The following is an 18969-nucleotide window of genomic DNA, read 5'->3' as shown; positions in this document are numbered from 1 at the left end:
TGGGCCAGGCACAGTGAGAGGAGCTGAAACAGGAAGCTGGAAAGTCAGGAGCCCTGAGCTCTAGGTGAGGAGAGGAGGCAGCCCTGTGCACGGAGACGTGCGGGGAGGCCAGGGCAATGGGGAGATGGGTGCACGAGGAGAGCCCCTCTTGCAGAGAGGTTCAGAGGCAGCCAGAGGCTGAGACCTGACGGGGGTTCAAGCCTGGAGGCCACCTCGGAGGTCGGGTGCTGGAGGAATGGGGAGCAGAACCAGCGCCTCTCTCCACCTAGCGGCCCCTCCACAGCAGGCCGGGGAGTCAGCAGTTCCAGGGTGGGTGGATGGATGGGAGTTGGGAAGGGGCGGGGCTTGCCTGGACCGTTGGTTCCTGTTTCTGGGCGCCCTCCTTCCCCAGCCCATTGAAAAGCTCCCAGGTGTTCTGCATCGCCTAGGGGCTCCTGGGCCCTGGGAAGTCAGAGGCTCTTCCTCCACCACCCGTCAGACCCGAGTTCCTTCCATCAGACCCGGCAACCTCAGGTCAGGACTTTCTGCCTCACAGACCGGGAGCTCAGTGGAGGGAGGCTTCCCCTCCTCTTCCAGACCAGGCACCTCTGGCCGGCAGCTTCCTCCCTGCCGACTTGCAGGACCTGGGCTTCTCCCACAGCACTGACAGGTCGCCGCGGCCCTCTTGGTGAGGTCCCATCCAGGCAGGAAGGTAGGGAGGTGCTGCTGGGTCAGGGCTCTGTCCTGCCCCTCCGCCGCAGGCCCCCAGGACACAGAATCTCAATAGTCTCCCGGCTTGATCCCGTTCTGGGCACAGAGAGGGTGCAACCACACAGAACACCCGTCTCCCTCCTTGTCTTGGAAGGGAACTCCAATCACCCAGCCTCTGAGAGGTCAAACTCTCTCTCTGAGCGCCCCAGAGGGCTGGGGGTAAAGGCCGCTTCCCTCCTCCTGTCCCTGCCCTGCTTCCTCTTCTCTCCACTGGGTCCAGAAAACAGCGCAGCCTCTCCCTTCAGGACCTGTACCCTCCCCTGCTCAGGGGTCTCCTGTGCCCCAGCAGTGGGTTCCGCAACAAGGCTGTGCACGCGGGCTCGTGCTTATCAGTGCAGCAGCTTGAGGCCATTCACCTTCAGAGACGATATGAAACGTGTTTAGGGACTGTGTGTTTCCTTTCAATATCAGCAAACTGTATTTCCAGGGAGAGAGAGCCGGAGCCACAGAGAAGGAATAAAGGGAAAAGTACCCAGGAAAAAGAGTGCAGCTGCAAGGTGGAGAGAGAGGGGACGCTTGCTTCCAAGAGTGGGTACAAAGGGCTGCTTGGCCACGTAGCTGAGTATCTCCAGTGGGCATGGCGTGTGGTGGGCGGGCTGGCTATGCCCAGATGAAAAGGCATGGAAAAATGGATGTTCCCAGCCTGCGGCAGAGACCCCACTTGGAGCTGAAGCTCACCTCTAGTCTCTCATGGGACCAGCAGTTAAGATTCCACGCCCTGGGTTCAGACAGCCCAGCACTGGGTGACTTCAGGTGTCCAGGTCATTTTCAAAATGAGGCGAGTCATGGCCCAGTCCTGGGGCTGGTGGGAGGATCCCATGGCCTGATGGGAAAAATGTGGTGAGCCATCGGCCAGTTTTGGAGGAGGCACCTTTGGGTGGGGTTGCTGGCTGTCACCTTAAGTCCCCAGGGCAGGGATGGACAGGCCAGTTTTGGGCATCAGGCCCTAAAATGTCCCCAGGATGAGCTCACATGCCCGGTCTTGGTTTCTGCTTTAGCCAAGCCCAGATGACAGCTTCAGCTCAAAGCTGTGCTGGGGTGGGAGGCAGGCCAGGCCAGGGACTCTGGGCTGGACAGTGTTACTGAGGACAGACTGTGCCTGGACGTGCTCGCCAGGGCCGTCTCTGTGTGTTCTCAGCACCATCCTGACAGGTAGGATGCGTGGCTCCCGGTTTGGGGTGACAGTCAGGGGACGGTCCCCAGGATGCAGAGGAACCCAGCCTTCTCCCCAGCTCCCTTCTCCGCCTCTCCAAGGCCTGCCCCTCCATGTGTATTTCACCTCATGTTTTGTGAACCCCCAAAGCCTGCGGGGACTGTTCTGGCTAAGCAAAGTGGGAGCCCTGAAAGGGGTGAATGGAACCCCGGGGGGGAAGGGAATGTTCCCCAAACCGCCGCAGTCCCTGCGTGGCATGAAGGTGACACCTGCCCCAGCTCTCCACAGCCTGTGGTGAGTTATGGGTCGTGGCTGATTCTGGGGGCAGAGGGCTTTGTCTCTGATTAGCTGCATGGTTGCTCCAGGGTAGGGGAAAAGGCAATTGCAGTTTTAGTGGTTTGCTGTCCAGAGTAGCTGAAATCTCTCACTGTCTCACCTCATCTGCATAGGACGTGACTCATCTCTCTCCATCTTGTCCATGCTGTATATGTTACCCACCCGGTACTCACTTACTAGCCTGTCCACAGGAAAAAATACAGTGTCAGCAGGATTCAGGACTCTCCAAGGCCTCAGGGTAAGGAGGCCATACTCAACTCTGTGGGAGGCAGGGTGGTTAACCTGAAGTACAAAGAGACCAGAGCCACTGACCATCCACCCCCAGACAGTTACAAGTGTTTAAAGGTTCCCGGCTGGGCAGAAAAGCTCGGGAGTTGTGCCAGGAGGGGCTGAGCCTGCTCTCTGCTCAGAGGAGCTGTGGGGAGGGGCGGGTTGTGGGTCAAAGGCCAGGTTAAAAGGTTTTGCTTTATCCCAGAGGCAATTTAAACAAAAAATTTCTGAGAATCTTTAAGTGGCACTTTAAACAAGTAGAGTTCCAGGAGTTGTCTAGAATAGTTGAGTGGCAAAGTTAGCATACGAAGACAGGATGAATAATTTTTAACATCAGCGTATCTCATGTAATACTCAATCATGCGATGTTTGGTGCATATTTATACTATAAAGTTGTTTATTTTTAAAATCTGGAATTCCAAGGTAACTCGCATCCTGTGTTTTTATCTAGTAACCCTAATGTGGCGGGGGGAGTAGGAAAAATATACTTTCTGGTATTTTAATCAGCATTTTAATGTGTTTAATTTTGTCATCTGTAATTTGTGGTAACCGTGCTGTTGCCTCTTGAGTTTCTATTCTAGCCACATGAAAACACATACGCCTGTCATTCTTTCACATACTCACGTCCTCTTTTCTCGTATCTACACAAATCAGACTCGTGCATTTGGTTATCCAACAAGTATATATCAAATACCCATTATTTGATATCCAGATATCCTTGGTTTTGTTTTGTTTGAGTCAAGGTCTCGCTGTATAGTCCAGGCTGGCTTTAAACTCCCTATGTAGCCCAGGCTGGCCTTGAACTCACAGCGATCCTCCTGCCTCAGCCTCCTGAGTGTTGGGATTACAGGGATGTGCCACCACACCTGACCAAATATCCATTATGTACCAAGCACCTTGCTAAGCTCCGGAAATGACCTTAAGAGAGTATCCAGCAGTGCCCCCAATTCTATTTCTGATTCTCAGATGCAGCTCTATTACCCTCTCTGTTTACCTTTGCAAAATATGTACAGCTGTATGGGTGTGACAAACACCAGCAGGGTACATCAAGGGGTCACAGGGAAGGGGGCTGTGACAGTAAACACCAAGGGCACCCTTGCCCCGCTGGCTCTGGTGTGTGATCGTGTGTGCACCCTCACTTCCTGTCAGAGAGCCTGTGAGCTAGACAGAGAGGCTGTGTGGCTTGCTCAGGGTCGTGCTGCTGAGACCCGGAAGTGCCTGTATCTGGCACCGGCAGGGCTTCCGACCACTCTGACTCCCAGGTCTTCATCCCTGCTCTCTTACTTGGCCCCTGGTGCCTGTGTCTTTCTTCCCGAAGTCCTCCCTAGGGCGGCCCCCCCTGTTAACAAAACAGGGCTTGGATGTTTACAGAGCCGGTGCCTTGGCCTCTGCCGGCTGGGTCACCCCAAAATGCAGCACTGCGGTTTTGCTACAGCAGGGTGACTGAGGGAGGATTTGGGTGTGTGGCTGTGAACAGACTGGATCCACTCCTCAGAGCCTGATACTTTGGGGGCCTAGAGCAAGATAAATACAGCTGGGGGAGTGGGTCTCCCAGAGCGAGGGCTTCTGGCCTCCCAGTTCTTGGGTGAGACATAGTGGGACGATCCGTTTGGAGAGGACAGTGGACATCCCTGCACAGCCAATTAAACCACTTTTAATGGCTTCGGAGAAATATGTTCAAGTTCCAAGCCAATCTCAAGACGTAGTGAAGCAGAGATAACCGGGGCTTTGGCCGTGTGAGATAAACTAGCAAAATCTGAACTGCAGGCAATCCTGCTTCACATTAAGAGAAGCGAAAATCAACACGAATCCAGGTCCTCCCCTCATTGCTGTTTGATGTGTGGTTACCCACAAGACAACGCTGCTGCTTCCCAGAGACAGCCTGGCGCAGAGGAGATACTGAGCAGGCAAAGGAGAGACAGAGGAGAATGAAGAGAAGAATGAATAGCTTGCCCGGAGGCTCTGATCACTACAGCCAGAGGCTGAGTGAGAGCTGATCAGGGGGTCCAATGAGGAAAGTGGACATTTGGGATTCCAAAGGAAGATATGGGTAGTATCCTTCATTTACGCATTGGTTTGTAAAATGCAACCCTAAGCAATTAATTTCCTAAGTGTTTATTTAAATTGTGTAAACTGGGACTCTGCTACCAGGGCAGGCGCCAGTAGGCTTGCCGGCCCGTGTGTGAGTCGGTGGTCCCGGATCCAGACATTGCTAGAAGAAGGGACAGGTAATGAGGCATAGGAAGCTGCCGATCTTGCTCTAGGCAGAGCCCAGGCAGGACCCATCTGTGGGTGGAGCTGTTTCCCTTAAGAGGAACTTGCAACCTAGGCAGATGCCTGCCAGTGTCCCGTCCGCGCCCCCACCTCCCACGCATGCGCACACCTTCCCCCCATACCTGCAGCTCTGGCAATGCCCCAGTTATAACTGTACTACTACCTCTGTGGTTTTTTGACCTCTCTTAGGACAATCTAGAAAGCTCTCTGGGCTTCTTTTTTCCACATCTCCCGAAAGTCCCAAATCACCTGGAGAGCTTGATAGAAGGCCAGGCCACTCTAACCACGATCATTTTCTTTCTCTTCTTCGGACACACTGAGCTACTTCTTACCTCAGGACCTTTGCATCTGCTGCTTTCACGGCCCAGAATCTCTTTCCTCAGCCCCTTTCCATATTGCAAAGTTCACCTTTAAGTTGTGCTCTTCAGACAGGTTCACCCTACGCTAGCGGCCTTGTGTCGCACCAGCCTGTTGAGTTTCTTCTGAGCCCTATGGCAGTGTGAACTTGTCTTGTTGAGATTCACGCCCCTGTGGAGGATCCTTGAAGGCAGGCAGTCAACCCCCAAAAATGCACATCACACCCCTGGCACTCAGTAAATATTCCCTGAAAGAAACGAATGCGTGAATTGTGACGAGAGTCACAATAGTATTCACTGAGCTAGAGCACGCTGGACACTGCCCAGGCACCCACATGCATTCGCTTACTGACTCCTCGCCACTGCCCCATTTCACACAGGAGGCTGGGGTATAAGAAGTCCAGGTGTCGGGCATAGTCACACAGAGGTCACACAAGACACTTCCAACTCCACGCATGACCTTGGGAACCCTTTCCTCTGCCCACTGCCTGGCGAATCCCACCTCTCCTTCTTCTCTAAGAAGTGCCCCCCAGCCTCTCCCCACCCAAGGCCACATCCCCTCGTTGCTTTGCCCCGGGTCCCTAACACTCTGGCACCCAGCCCTGGGACCCCACGTACTTCACCCTCTCGGTTTAACACACTGTCGTCGTAACACAACGGCAGAGCCAGCACTTGCTCTCTGTCTGCCCCAGAGCCCGCTACAGAGCCTGACATTCTGAGGTGCAGGCCAACAAATGAGGTCTCGGCCTGAGGTTCTCAGCTGTGGAAATGCTGAAAAGCTGAGCTCAGAAGGAAGGGTATCACTAAGGATGGGAACACACACAGTGAGTGAAAGTCAAGCGGCCCAGGAAGAGCTGGTTAGGGACTGAGGCGGTTCCTGGAGACTTGAGTTGTGCAAATACTCAGCTGGGAAGGGGAGACAGGGCTGCAATCACGGTACAGAACACAAGGGAGTCGAGGGAGGTCCTGGCCATCTTCTGAAGGGAAACTCAAGCCCAAACTGATGTTTCAGCCAGCTCTGCACTGCAGTACCCCTCTGGCCAACGAGGCAAGAGAGAGAGAGAGAGAGATGACAGAGGGGTTGGACATTTGTACCCTCTGCTGACACAGCCTTGTGCTGGCCGAGGCTGCAGGTAACAGAGCAGATGCCCAGAGATGTCTGGGGCCGGGCTCCGTGGCTGACTGCTGGGAAGAAGAGAAGGCAAAGCGAGACGTCGCACTGCCGGGTAGAGCTGGTGCCTCGGAGGGACGGTCATCTCGGAAATCGCAGAGGTCACCTCTGGCGGCACCACCACTGGCTGCTGCCAGGTGATGATTCATTACAAGTAAGACAGGAAGGAAGCAGAGGCGGTGATGAGGACCCCAATGCGGGAAAGAATTCCAAATAAATGAGTCCTTTGATCATGGGAGCGATTTCCACAAAGGCTTGTTAGCTCCACGAAGATCAAATGGGGAAGATAATGAGCAATTTTCAGGTAGTAGGTGCAGCCTGTGAGGTGACAACCCAATTTAGTCAGATTCTTAATCAAGTCAGAATCCCTGACTTGACGCTATTTGTGGAGTCTATTACTCCATTATGCTGAGTGCTTTGCTGTCTACGGCCACCCGATTTCCAGTCGTTAGAGGTATTTATCTCCATGCGATTTAATTAAAGTCTAGTGTTTAATGACACAATGTGCGCTAATTATTTCTTGTTGGTTGTTGAGGGTGGTTTTTACCACACCCCTTCTGCAACAAAGCAAAAATCTTATGTCATTTGGCCAAGGGAAGATGGACACAGGGCTGGGCTGGCCTGCGCGGACCTGATGGAGGAGGAATATCTGGGCTTCGGGAGCGGCAGGGAGGCCCTCTGTCTCTTGCACCCTTGAGGCTAGGTCCTGTGTCCACCATCACTTGGGATGAGCCCTCTCCTCATACACCTACTGCGTGGGAAGGGAGTGGCACCGTGCTGGGTACTGAGTAAAGACACGCTGGATATGGGCCTGTGTCACTGTCACTACTGTTCCTAGGCTGCATCAAGCTGTCACCCGAGGGACTCCCACAGAAGAGCAGCAACACCGAGGTAAAGTCCTGCTCTGTCACCGGGGTGCTTGATGGCTTTGCTCTGAGCCCTCTCAATGCAGAAGTCTGATTGCAACAAAATCCAGCCCCACTCTGGATCACCAGGCAAGGGACAACTGGCCCTCTCCGAGGAGGTGGCTCATGCAGTGTCCAGGGAAGGGAGCGGACCTCCTCTGGGGTCAGACAGCCAGCAGCATCAGCCTTGCCACCTCGGGAGGGTCTTTCATTCTTTCAGGGCTCCAGTTTCCTTTTCCATGCCATGCACGGGACCTACAGAAGCCGGCAAGGATCAGAAGAGCTTAAACAATGGAGCACCAAGCCTTTGGCTGGCACACGCATCCATCTCGGTGAAGAGCAATGTACACAGGTCACCAGCTCTGCTCACAGATGTACGCACCCAGCCTGCAGCAGTCAGTGTGCAGGCACCTGGAGGGCCACCTAGAGTGAGGTCAACAGCCAGTGTTAGGGAAGGAAATCCTCACCAGTATCTGGGGTGCTAACAGTCATACTTAACCTGCGTGGATGATGACCACATAGATCCCAGCGGTGTGCTAGAGGCATCTCAACGAGGCAGGTGGTGGGGTAAGCTCAAAACCCAGAGAAAAACCCAGAGGAAGAACAAAGAATAGAGGTACTTCCAACAAGAACAGTAAAGGCCAATTCCCATCCAGGGCCAGTGAGCTGTGGACAGGTTGTGCTAAGACCTGAGGGCTCTGGGGGTGACCAGAGAGCCCTCGGGTCAACCGAGCTTCTGTTCCTGCTTACGAGAGCAAGGTTTCCTTCTGTACGCCACCAGGCAGTCAGGATGGAACGTCTCTTCCATGGCCTGGGGACAAGCTGAAGCTTTCAGAGAGCTAGAGAAGTGGCAGGTGCAGAATTCAGGTTGCTGTGACCCACGGGTTGGACACTGGGACAGAGGTCAACTGGGCTGGAGACCTGGTGCTTCCATGTCCCAGAGCAAGCACCTCACCAACCTGGGCCCAGGGCCACACCTGCCAGAGTCGAGCCCGGGACCGACTCCATCGGGCTGCGAGATGATGAAATGGGCCGAGACATGCCACAGCGTGGAAGGGAGGGCTGCATTGTGGTTACTCTGTTTCTAGGGCACCAGGGCCCTCCACACAGCAAGACCTTGCCTACAGAAGCCCGAAGCCAGGACTTGAAAGGAAGGTGCTGCTCCTCAGGTACCCGAAATGCCATGGGGACCCACACTTATGTGGTTAGGATCCTTCCCGCTGTCTTGCCCTCGGTCCTTGGTGATGCCAGATGTTTTCCTGTCACCAAGAGAGACCCCTTCCCGAGAGCCTGCCTTCCTCTCTGAACGGCCTGTGGCACTGGAGAGGGACCGGGAGTCACTGGAGCCTGCCCGGCCACTGTCCCATGAGGAAAAGTGCCCTGAGCAAGGACCCTGCAGTGTCCTTTGGCTTTTGCAGTCAGCACACAGACCCTGCTGGCCTTGTCCTATCGGGCGGGATTGGGGTTAGCACCCAAGTCTAAGCAAAGCCTGTGACCTCTGAGGACACACGAGGAGGCCCTGTCCAGCAATGATGCTTAGGCCCCAGAGGAGGAAGACAGGACAATAGGATTCTCTGCCTGGGCGGTAGAGCTGTCTCGAATCCCCAAGTGGCCAGATCACCCCAGGGACTCCTGCAGTGCCAGCGGGCACTGGTTTCCAGTTTTCCTGAACCCAGCAAACTGGAAGCAGGTGCTTTGTGGGCCACGCCAGCCCACTGGCCTTTCTGTCCTGCAGTGACCCTGCCCTGTCGCCAGGGATGCAGACAGGCCTCAGCCTTGAGCCTTAGAAAACCAAACCAACAGAGGGAGAAGGACATCCGGGAGGGCACCACCAGGCAAAGGCCCAGAGGTGGGAGGACCGCGGGGAGGGGAAAGGGTTGACACAGGGCCTGAGGGTGGGAGGCGGCCGAGAGATCAGAGCTGACACAGGGTGGCTCACAGTGGGATTCTCCTACCCAGGGTGCTCAACCAGCCGACTCTGGAAGGAAAATATTTTTTTAAAAAAGTTAAATCTGTGTTGAGCACGTAGAAATGTTTTCGTTGCCTCTACTCCCTTAACGGTGCAGTACAACAACTATTTACAGAGCATTTACAGTGTATTAGGTATTGTAAATATCTAGAGACGATTAAAAGTGTGAGGGAGGATTTTGTCTGTTCTATGCTAATGCTGCCCCATTTTATACGGGGCTTGAGCACCCACAGATTTGGGGAGGCTGTTGGAGGTCCCTGTGGATGCCGAGGACACCGTGCATGTCTTTACTGAGGGTTGAGAACCTTGACCTTGACCCCAGGCAGATGCCCTTGGGCCAGATGATGCCCAGATGCGAGACCTGTCTGAGACCCTCTGGGCCCCAGGTGCCTGCTACCTGCTGGCTCTGCGTGGCACCGATGCCCCCACTCCCCTCCCCAGTGCTAAGCCCTGGATTCAAGTCACCTGTGAGGAAACAGAATGATGGAGACCAGTTGCCAAGTGCCCTGGGGCTGCCGGAAGCAGGGCTCACCTTTCCTTCCGACCCCTGGGGGCGTGGACAGTCACCAAACAACAGCTTCAGCCAACGTGGACCGCAGAGGGGCCTGCGGGTCCGACGGGATTCTGGATGCAAACACAGCCACCTGACAGGTTTGAGGAAAATCTCCTCAAGGAAACAGGTATTTTCCCTGACGCTCACCAAGGGGTTTTCTCCAGAAACAAGCTTCTTTATTCAGCTAAACAAAGCAAGCCTCAAGTGCCAAGGAGCGAGAGCAGCTTCCAGATGTGTGCTGGGGAGAAATGAAAGAGCTCTGCCCAGCTCAAGCGAGCGGAAGCCGGAGCTCAGGGCACAGCCCCGCCTCTGGCTGTTCTGTAGTACGCAGGCAGTGTGGGATTACCCCACCCCCCAAAACGTCTCCACACTTGGGCCTGTGGGACACTGGCCGCCTGAAAGGGATGCAGCTGGGTCCCCTTGAACCTCAGCAGTACCCCCAGCCGTCTTGAGGGCCTCTGGGGTTCACCCTGTGCGGGGTGAGCCAGCCTGGAGGCCAGTCTGGAGATCCGAGGGACGCTTGTCCTTCTCCTTCATCCCCATGTCCCCAGATGTCCCTCTCGGTCCCCTTGCTCCCATCCTCTAAGTGCAGGAGCACTGAGCAGACCTGTCCTGCTGGTTCGGGGACCTCTGCCTCTTGGCCTGGTCACCATGTAATCGCAACAAGAAAAATGACACGCGCAGCCATCTGGGGAGGACTTCATCTCTGGCGCATTTCAGCCCCTCGAGTAACTTGTCACTAGTGGAAAAATGGCAAGCACAAGTCCTGAGGAAGTATTTTCTCTCCCACTTTAGAGAGGAGAGAAGGCAGCCTTGGGTGACCCGATGGTTCGCTGCAGGACACCTCAGTGGTCAGAAGCAGACCCACCTACCGCAGAGGCTCTCATTTCATCCCCGTGAACTCAAGGGGCGGCTTCCTCGCCCGACTGTACCATCAGGGCAAAGGCTGAAGGCCAGCCTGAGTCGGCTGGGGTGGCACGGGGGGAAGTCCCACAGCCTCTCCGAGCCTCAGAGTCCAGCTGCGAAGAGGAGACAGTGTGACTGACTCTGCAGAGGGATGGCTGGGGACTCCCCAGAATGCTGTATGTGAAGTTCTTGGTGCAGCGTTTGGCACACGGGACTTGCTTGATAAGCAGTGGCTGTTATGGCCAGGACAACAGTGACAAGGATGCTGGAGATGGTGCACCCGTAGTCGCAGATCCTCAGCGGCAGCTGGGCATTGTGAGTGTCCCTGGGCTTGGCTGGGGTTGTCCTGCCGTTTGGCCTTCGTGCCCTTCCTGGGCCCAGCAGAAGCAAAAGAGCACAAGCTGGACCACATGTGTGCACGCCGGGTCTCTGCTTGGAGACTGCCGAGCTGCCAGGGGCCAGAGCGAGGCAGACAGCGGAGTCTGGGCTCAGGAGATGAGGACAGCCACAGCCATGAGGCGTCCTAGTCCTGCCGGGGAGTGAGAGTGAGACATGGTCTCATGGGGAACACCTCAGGCGGACTTGCTTTTGTTGCCTTAGTTTACAGTGCTGAAGCTCGGACGGGGCTGGGGCCTCGTGCACTCTGGGCAAGAGCTCTCTACTGAGCTACCCCTCGATCCATTTTACTTTATTTTGAGACATGGCCTCACTAAGTTGCCGGGTTGGCCTCATACTTACAACCCTCTTGCCTCAGCCTCCCGCTGAGTAGCCGGAATCACGGGTGTGGTCAGCAGCCAGCTGACTTTTATTTCTCAGACATTCCTACCAGGACAGAGTAGGTCGGCGATGAATGGGGGCCTGAGGTCTATCGGAGCACAGGGGAGGCGTCTCATCTCCACATAGAACCCACGCATGTTCGGTAAGCGTGTATCCAGGCTCGTGTGTGCACCGTGACATCTCACGGGGCATCTCACGGGAATGTGTGGAGGCCGCTTAGAGAGCAAACGGCCAGGATAAGGAGCTATGAGGTAGGGAGCCCGTGGGGCACTGGCGGCCGGGGGTATGACCCAGCTTCTGTCACTTTCAAAGGCGCACTGAAATTAAGAACATTGAAGATCCCCAGGTCTTGTGAAGTCCACAGTCAGAATATTCATAGCAGCACCCTGTATCACAACCCAAAGGGACACACATAGGTCCCCAGCACCAGAACAGACACGAAACTGTAATGTATTCATGCGGTACACTACTTCGCAGCAAGGAAGAGAAATTAAATCAACTCCAAGCGATAACGTGGATCTTAAACAAAATATGAATATTTTAAAGGTACAAAAGACCACCACAGCATGACTGCATTTACATGAACTCCCTGACAGGTAAAACCAGACTGTGGTGCCTATGTGTAGATGTGGAAGTGATTAAACCATAGGAAAGCCAGGAAATTATGCTTGACACTCTCAGGATGGTGGTCATAGCTGAATGAGGGGCAGAGACACCCAGAAGGGCAGACAGGCTCGTTGGGTGATGATGAGGTTTCAACTCCTGGCCTGGGAAGGGTTCTGTGGGACTCCCTTCAGAATTATTTAGGAAATTTTGCTGTCATACTTGAATGCATTTTTCTGCACATAATATTTCACAGTAAGATGTGTTTTCTTAAGGACAGTCAGAGAAAGATGGTGTCTTCACCCCTTTTCTGTTGCTATAACACATGATACCGCGTGATTTATAAACGGAAGTTCACTCACCCAGGGCTGTGCGGGCTGGAGAGTCCCAGAGCAAGGTGCCAACATGGGCTTGGCTTCTCGCGAGAGCCTCCCTGCTGTATCACACTAGAGCGAGGGCATCGCGTGGGGGACCCAGCTGGTCTTTATAACAAGGCCACTCTGCGGTCACACATGGGCCCACGAGTCCATGAATGGATTCCTCCAACACAAGGGCCAGGCCCTCTTACCCCAATTACTGCCTACTCCTCAACACTGCTGCAAAACTGGGCCAAATTTCCAAGACACAAAACCGAGGGGGGAACATATGAAACCAGGCACCTGGGGTCCTCGTAAATCTGTCTTGCAATCTGTGAAGTGAAGGGGTATGGAAGGCAGCTTGTGATCTTCCTACCCAAGCAAGGGAGGAAAATCAGGACCAAGGGACAGGTGCTTCCCAGGGACAGGGCTGGCTCAATAGAAAGAAGAATTCGCAATGCCCAGAACTTCTCAGAGACAGAGCACCCTTTTGGGGGAGAGAGGAGCTCCTCTTCATTTAATTAAAGAACTCCCAGGCAGGCTGATGGGAACCTTGGCAAAGATCTTGGAAGAAGGGTCACAGTCATGGAGGCCTGAGGCAGACAGGGCTGGCCAGCTCCAGGGGTGAGGGCAGCACGGATGAGTGGGGCTGTGGACCCAGCCAGACTCGAGTTAAATTCTACCACTAATGATCTGAGTGACCTAGGCCGGCTACTGGCCTCTCGGAGCTTCCATTTCCTCAATTGGAAATGAGGCTGAATTATCGGTCACCCAGTACAGAGCCTGGCGTTCAGGAGGCCCTCGGTGAGTGACAGCCCTTATGATGAGTTTCTTTCAGACTTAAATAGCTAAGATTCTCCACATACGTCAGGGTACAGCTAAATTGGGTAGGTTTGTGGTGGTTGTTGTTGCGATAAAGCTGCATGCCAACCTCAAAGGGCAATGGCTAGCAAAACAGGATGGCTGGGGCTCTGGCTTAGGCTCCCGACGTGGATTGGGGTCAGGCCCACTTCGGCTTCTCATCCCAAGACCAGGTGAGCTGAGCACGCGCTGTTCAGATGAAGGACAAAAGCCCTGCAGGGGGGCCGGGGATTTAGCTCAGTGGTTCTGCTGCCTGCCTTGCAAGCACAAGGATCTGAGTTCAATCCCCGGTAACCCAAAACAAAAAACACACACAACAAAACAAAACAAAAAACCCTGCAAAGGTGGCTGGGGATTTAGCTCAGTGGTTCTGCCATCTGCCTTGCAAGCGCAAGGTCCTGAGTTTGATCCAAAAAAACAACAAAAAACTGCAAAGGACAAGTAGAAATTCACCACAGCAATGATCTCACAATCCACTTTCTAGTCCATTCTGATGGTACTAGCAAGTCGCAGAGCAGCGCAAAAATGTCAGTAATTCAGGAACCTGAGCAATGACTGCTCTACAGCACAGCCACACGGTAAAGAGTGCAGGCCAGTGAAAGACTACGGCAGTCATCCTACCTACTGCATGCACATTTGGGGATAATAATCCTGTTTGTGGCATGCCAGACACTGGCTTCTAGCAAGTGCTCACTAAATATGGGTGGGTGAGGGACTGACAGACACAGAGCCCCAGTCATGCTGACCTGCAAGGAAGTTTGAGCCCCACAGTGCAGAATGTTTGAGAGTGACTGAGTTCATTAAGAAAGAATGTCTTTTAAAAGAAAAAATCTTCAAGAACCAGGAGACTATAAAATATAAGGTTCAAAAACCTCAGCCTAACAGTTAACAGTGAAAATGTAATTTTCTCGTTTTATTGGCTTATATAATAAAAACCATCGCACAGCTGATTAGTTTTAATGCCCCATGGTTTGTCATTGAGGAGCTAACTCTGGAGCTCTGACGGGCTTCTTCCCCACTGCACTTCTCACCTGTTGGCCCTGACAATGACCTGCCCTCTGGGTGAAACTTATGTGGGTTTGTTTTTTCACTCTGGACTCCTGAGCACCTTGGTGTGTCTGCCCAAGGCCATTTGTGTGTGTGTGTGTGTGTGTGTGTGTGTGTGTGTGTTCGCTACCTTGGTGTGTCTGCCCAAGGCCATTTGTGTGTGTGTGTGTGTGTGTGTGTGTGTGTGTGTGTGTGTGTGAGACTTTTTCATTTTGTTTTGCTCTGTTCTGTTTTGGAACTAAGGGTTGAAACCAGGACCTTTCTACTAAGCTGTTCCCTGGTCTTCTTCTACTTTTTAAGAGACAGGGACTCTCTAAGTCTCTCAACTGCCAGGCTGGACTTAAACTGTTGACCCTCCTGCCTCAGCCTCCCAGGCTGCTGGGAGTCCAGACACGCACCACCGTACCCAGCTACAAGCCCAGTTTTGTCTCTCTGTCATTGGGGGATGGGGGCGTAGGTAGGGCAAGAAGCCAGATATAACTGAGCAGACAGCCCTGTTCTCCTTCAGAGAATTCAGCCCTGGCCAGGTGGGACCACTTCCCCATAGCACATCCCCCAAGGCAGGCAGCTCCTGCCTAGTAGAAGGTGGTTGGGGATGAAGCTTTCTCCCTGTCCCCTGATTCCTGAATCATTCTCAAATGTGCCTAGGAGAGGAGCGGCTTGCTCCTGTGGGTCCTGAGGAGGGCAGTGTGTTCCTTTCCCTGCTCCGGCTGGGCCCTTGGGGATAGGGAGGAAACCCTGCCTGTAGGAGGAGCAGGACAGAGCCAGGCAGCCTTGTCTGGACTAAAGGCTGTGCCGTGGCCTGGGACAGAATGGACAAGAGGTGGGTCTCCTTCTGGATCTGCCATTATCTTTCTGTGGGCACTAGAAAATCACTCATCTGTCTGTGATTTGCCTCCGAATAGGACTGAGTTTGGGGACCCCAAAGCTCTCTCAAGTAGAGTAGTGTTAAGAGCAAAGAGCCAGCTGGGTATGGCTGGCATAGCTGTAATCCCAGTTCTCCGGGAGGCTGAGGCAGAAGATCAAAAGTTTGAGCCAAGCCTGGACAACTCAGTGACTTAACAAGACCCTATCTCAAAATAAAACAAAAATTAATAAATAAGGTCTGGAGATGTAGCTCAGCATGAAGGCCCTAGGTTCAATGCCCAGTACCACAGGGGGAAAAAAGGAGGGGGAAACCAAGGAGGCACAAATGCTGTCTTTGATGTGTGCTCCCTGCGTGACCTTGGGCAAGTTACTGACGTGCACCATGCTTCCGTTTAGTCAGCAGAAAATAATGGCACCGGCTCTTGGGGGCACTAGAGGAAGGTGTCGGCTAACTTGTCCAGACTCCGAAGGTACCCGGTCCGGTAGGTGATCACGACATTGTCATTACGCCAGCTTAAGATGCTGAACCACTGTGCCCCTTTCTAAATGCAATTTATGTTCGTAGGCGGCCAGGGCTATTTATGAGGTTGAGTACGCGAGTGTATAATGGATGGGCTGCAGGAGGCAGCGAGAGCGCGGTCTATGGCGAGAGGCCAGGCCGTGTGGCAGCAGGAAAGGACCCAGAAAGAGCCGTGGACAGATCCCGGGTCTGAAGGAGGACACCTCCCGTAAGAAGGGCTAAGAGCTGGGTCTTGTCCGGGGCCACGGCACGGAGTCTCACAGCAGGACGCCTGGTGCTGCGTGCCCATTGGTGGGGAGCTTTGGGGCTGGGGCTCCAGCTGAGCTCCCCACCAGTTAAACGGGAGGCAGAGATCCACCCCGCTCTTGACCCAGGCTGCACGCCACCCCCCACTCCCCAATGCAGCTGTGGAAGCAACGCTCCTGTCCCGGGGGACCTCCCGCCGCTGGAAAGTGGCGTGAGCAACTCCAGAGAAATTCCAGGGAGGCTCAGAGGCCACTGCAGTGTGTCTGGTGCAACCTTGAAAATGAGAGCCTCCGTCTCACCCTAAGGAGGAACTGTGAGGTTCTGATCCCAAAGCCACAGAGCTGTAGCATCCGGTGACTTGGAAAAGACCCAGCCTCCAGATCCTCCACCCTCTCTGCCACACTGGGCGCCCTGTCTGACACCCTTTACTTCCTGAGCCCAACCACGACTCGTAAAGCCTGGAGCCATGCGGCAGCCAGCGGAACACGGCAGCGCCAGGGGCAGATGGTCAAGTGAGTCCCGGTCAAGACTCCTTGCCTTGCTGCGGGGACTGGGGACAGTCCTTCCCAACCAGGGCATCTCCATTTCGGGGCTCATGGAGGGGCCCAGCTGCTAGATGGAAGCGGGTCTCGTATGAGGACGGGGCTCTTCCTGCTGTAGTAACAGCAACCACAACCTCAGTGCCCGAAATCTCAAAGCTTCGGTTCTTACTCCTGCTGCTGGTCCACTGCGATGCAGGCTCTACTCGCTCCACTTTCTCTCCAGGTCCGGGCCCCACATTACCTCAGGGGTTCTGGGATCTCCCCCAGGAGGGAAACACAGCACTTCCCCTGACCACCCAGTGGCCCCACATCCACAGAGGGCCAAGGAATGCAGACCCGCCACGACCCAGCAGGTGGGCACAAGAGATGTTTGATGACAGCAAAGACCACTGTGCCCCTCTTCTGAGCCCCTTGAGTCGCTACCATCTACCTGAGCCCCTGATGCTTTGCCCTGTGCTGCGCTCAGTTCTCCTTCTCCCACCTTGAGCAGCATCCTGATGGGGGCGGGGGAGAGAGAGAGAGAGAGAGAGATCAACTCTCAGCCCTTCCTTCAACAAATAAATGGCTTCCTGACACCCACAGCCCATTACCGAGGTAATTTGGTCTCTGTAGTCTTTCTCATTACACGGGAACCGATGTTATTATTATTGTTTATCATTTATATGACACGGCAAGTGTGTGCTCCTTGTCCTGCTTCCTATCTGCCTGGCTCTAGGTTCTGCATTCTCGGCCTCCTTCCCTGTGGCCCTCAATCTGCCTCCCCCTCCACCCAGCCTGCCTGCTGCTTCTCCCAGAGTCCTCAGATGGGTTCCCTGAGGGGCCACTCCTCCCTGTGCCCTGCGTATCCACAGCCCATGAAGGCAAGAGGGAAAGGCAGCCAGGGCACGTGCACCTGCTGTCTGCCTGGCCTGCCTCAGCTCACGTGCAGGTGGACAGCCGCCCAGGAAGGGGGCAGGTGAAACAGGAAGGGGGCAGGTGAAAATGCTCATGCATTCAACCCAGGAGGAAACTGGGGCTCAGTGCAAGAATGAGTGGCACAAAACCACAGCACACGGCTCATGGGCGGCGGAAGAGGACACTCAGGAATGCAATGGCCCTGTGCAGCCATAAGGGAAGGGTCTAGGACCCTTGTGGCCAGAGGCTGCAGGAATGAGCCCTGCACTTGGGACCACGGTGGCCCATCTCTGTCTGTGAAAGTCTCAGAGGAACTTACCCCCTCGCCTACTTTTCCTAAGCTGCATCCGCTGGGAACAGGTCTCACATTCCTGGGGGCTGGGATGAACGAGATAATAAAGTTCGCATAAATAACAATATTAAGCGTTTCTGCTTTGAGCACCTCCAGGGAGGGGATTTGGGGGCTATTTCTGTGCAACTTCGCTCTCTCCGTATAGCAGGTGTGATCCCAATATCCAGTGGATGTTTAAAGTTTTAAACATTTATTACCGTCAAAGCCACACTGCTGTTGATCCCCCTCAGAATATTCCCCCTCGACTTAAATGCATTCATCCTATCCTTGCCACTTTCTGAAGCAGTTCTTGGAAGTCCTCTTTCATGTCTTTACAAGATTTGGTCAAAAATACAGCGAATGCCGCGGCTGTGTGTGGTCTGAAGAAAGGGCGGGTTTGCACAAACGAGACAGTGTGTCCTCATCCGGCTTAGTCACTGGCTCTGGCAGCACTCAACTTCCGGCTCTCCCCCACATCAAAGTGACCACAAAAGGTAAATACCGTGAATCAGTTCAGGACGTTGTGTGTCCAGGACAGCACAGCTCAAGACACTCAGGAAAGAGGACCTCCAGACCTGCTTCAGAAAGCGGCTAGCAGGACGGGACGAGGGTGAGGGAGGGAGAAGGCTATGTCGAGGGGAGGTGGATGGTGGTGTGTCTTTCACAGTAAAACATTTTTAAAATTTAAATATTCATTCACTGCTTTTTTTCCAATCCCACTGCATGTGTTTGACTCCGTGGGGTCAGGTGTCCTTAAAGACCCCTCAACTCACGAGAGGCCGTGGGAAATGGTTGCATAACCTCATTGTAAGGTGCTCCACCGAGTGGCCTGGTTCACAGCCTCCCTCCTCCTCTAGCAAACAGGAGCCAAACACCCCACGGCCCTCCCAGAGCTTAGGACCCGAATAGGGGAGACAGACAATAATCAGAAACACACACGAGCTCCACCACTTCTCTTAGAAACTGGGGTCATGAAGACCACCGAGCTGGTGGGAGGTCAGGAGCGTGGCCACCACTTTCCTGACCCTCTGTCATCCTCTGCTTACTGCCATGCCTCTCCCAGGAGGCAAGTTCGGGATTGCCAGCCCTCCTGACGTTATATAGCAGGTCAAGAAGGACTCCCAGGACGCTGATGCAGGAGGCTTGAAAGTTAGAGTCCAGCTCGGGCAACTCAGTAACTCAGCAAGACCCTATCTCAAAATAAAAAAGGGCCAGAGATATACTGGTAGCTCTTGTGAAGGTTCTGGTTTCCCAGAGCAAAGAAAATTGAAAAAAAAAACAA

The 18969-nt window shown here is 54.0% G+C and overlaps 1 long non-coding RNA gene across 1 annotated transcript; it reads left to right on the top strand.

Annotated features, from left to right (window-relative positions):
• Window positions 1-372: 372 nt before the first annotated feature.
• On the top strand, window positions 373-15970 carry LOC104855370. The gene is made up of 3 exons (XR_778387.2): window positions 373-513; window positions 15551-15636; window positions 15720-15970. It is a non-coding gene; the product is annotated as an uncharacterized LOC104855370 (long non-coding RNA).
• The last annotated feature ends 2999 nt before the right edge of the window (window positions 15971-18969 follow it).

Source organism: Fukomys damarensis, unplaced genomic scaffold (assembly GCF_012274545.1).
Source record: "Fukomys damarensis isolate Sample0158 unplaced genomic scaffold, DMR_v1.0_HiC HiC_scaffold_23, whole genome shotgun sequence".
In the NCBI taxonomy this organism is placed as follows: Eukaryota; Metazoa; Chordata; class Mammalia; order Rodentia; family Bathyergidae; genus Fukomys; species Fukomys damarensis.
The sequence above is the reverse complement of the archived record's forward strand: the minus strand, read 5'-3'. Positions and strand labels throughout refer to the sequence as shown.